The 2,500-nt window shown below is 31.6% G+C and overlaps 1 protein-coding gene across 4 annotated transcripts in view; it reads right to left on the minus strand.

Annotated features, from left to right (window-relative positions):
- The window catches only part of LOC145277923 (sodium channel protein 1 brain-like), a 1,166,286-nt gene that overhangs the window by 7,512 nt on the left and 1,156,274 nt on the right, over window positions 1-2,500 (minus strand). The window lies entirely within an intron of this gene.

A 2,500-nucleotide genomic window follows, 5' to 3' on the forward strand; every position in this document is an offset into this window, starting at 1 on the left:
CAATAAACAAAAATTAAAGTTCTTTTGCTTATTGCCAGTCATGACATTGTTTCTCTCCTAAAAATTTGAAAAGGTCTGGAACCTTTTTAATTTTTAATTTTTGTATTTTAATTTTTGTATTTTAATTTTTCTTGCTTGATGAAATCAAATATGATTGAAACGATCTGCACATCGTAGCAAGATATGATTGTATTTACATGAAGAATTATATATATATATATATATATATATATATATATATATATATATATATATATAACTACTTAATTTACTCACATAAAATTAATATACGAAACAATAGATTTATTCGTAAACATTAAGTATTTACTTCAAAAGTGCTCAATACGAAGGTAGAGCTAGTTAGTAAGTTATAAAATGTATATGGCGGTTAAGCTACACTGAATATTCCGAGTTTCATCATCCACTTTAGGACTCTTCAGGCTTATGTGCCTGAAGAGTCCTAGAGTGGATGAAACGCGGAATATTCAGTGTAGCTTAACCGCCATATACATTTTATAACTTACTATATATATATATATATATACAATTAAATTTATATTCAGTATATTTAATATCTGTCCAATTATTATATAGGTATTTAAGATAAATCTGTAGACGGTTAGATGTGAGCTGAAGAATGGCAAAAGGAGATGTGAAAGCAGTAATTAGTTGGAAGAATCATATGGGTGCTTGGGACAAATCAAACACTTTTTGTATAAGAAAGAAAAAAAAAACATAATATCTTGGCCGATTATTGATATATTTTCAAAAGTTAATCTTTTTGAGGAATTTTTTGCCAAAATACATCTCACTTGATAAATCTATCCTGGGCCTCTACTACAACTTCAATCACGGCCTTCATAAGGGTTTCCACAACAGTCTCCTGATGAGACCTTGATCTGGAGTGTGCAATTTTCATAGTGTTTCTTGAGAGTCGTCTGAACACCAGTTTGATCCTTGCAATCAGCTCATTTTTAATGTTGCAAGCAATATGGTTGATGTCTTTCTTCACTCCACTCCACAAATTATAGTTCATAGAGTTACAATCAGGTGAATTGAAGTGTGTGCGTGTGGGGGGGGGGGAGGAGCAGATGTTGGAATTGGTGATGTGGAAGTTTTCAGACAAATACTTCCGGTTTTTCATGAAGTTATGATACAACTGAGCCCCGCTGTCACACATATGGCCTCCCCACATCTACCCTCTTCATCCAGTGCTTCACAACAGTGGACAGTAAGCCAATGTAGCCATTTGAATTGAATCTTTGAGTTCTTTTGGACATGTATGATAGCATGATGTGTCCATCATTGGAAGCAAACCATCATATATAAACTTGGTTTCATGATATACAGGACTTTGTGTGAACTGTGAGCTAGGCACCTGTTCTTTGCACTTTGTGTGACTCGTCCTGACAAAAGTTCTTCTCGTTTGAAGAGAGCCAGATCATTTCCAGCTCAGCTGTATGTTTGACCTTTTTGAGGAATTTTTGAGCCTTAAAAGTGAGTAGTTGACCCTTGAAGCTCTTGTATGAGAAGCAGCGAAAATCTTTGTTCAGCACTTTCTTTATGATTACCACTCAGACGCCCATCTCTCTTGCCAATGTCCTAATTTTTTTTTTTATTGCAGCTTCTTGACGAGTTCTGTTGTGTAGACACAGTCAGAATACTGCGATGATTCTTCCAATTAACCATTGCTGTCACATCACCATTATAATTCTCCAGTTCACATCTCATGGCTTTTAAGGTATTCAGGAAGCACTAAGCTGCAAATAATATTTCCTTTTTTTTTAAATTTTTAAATCTGGCGTGAATCATCATGATGCAGGTCACTCTCTTCTAATATTCAATGTTTTCTATTTGTCCATGGTTTCCAATTCTCAAACTCACCAATTGTACACAGAAACATCTATTATTTTTTACACTTTAGTACTACTAAATACTTAACACAAGTACACTTTAACTCGCTGGAAGTAATTTTTTGTTTTTATTTTTGGAAGAGTTATACTAGTTAAAAGGGAGGACAATCTAGAATTAATGCTTGTTTTCTAACCAAACTTGTCTCGAAAACACGAAACAAAAAATAAAATAAATCACTAGATAATTCAAAACAGGTTCAATAAAGTAACAAAATATCACAATAGAAAACATCAAATAATCAAACATTAATTGTATTTAATTGAAATTGTTAAAAATTTAGCAACAATATTTCAAAATAAATTATATTTAAAAGTTATAAATAAAATGTAACATTCTCTATTTCAAAATAATTATTTTTTAAATAAATATTTTTATAATGCACAAATAAAGTATAACCTTCGATTTAGAAAATTATGGAATGGCTAGAATGTATTTTTTTATAACTTTCTTTTTTTTTGAAAAAGATATTTTTTTAAACTTAAATCTAATATATAAAAGGCTATATGTCTGTCTGTCTCCGTATTTTCAAACTATATCTCCTCCGAAACTAAAAGTCACAGAGCAGTGCTAAGGGCCTCAAATGATT

Source organism: Euprymna scolopes, chromosome 6 (genome assembly GCF_053919585.1).
Source record: "Euprymna scolopes isolate OS-2025 chromosome 6, ASM5391958v1, whole genome shotgun sequence".
Classification (NCBI taxonomy): domain Eukaryota; kingdom Metazoa; phylum Mollusca; class Cephalopoda; order Sepiida; family Sepiolidae; genus Euprymna; species Euprymna scolopes.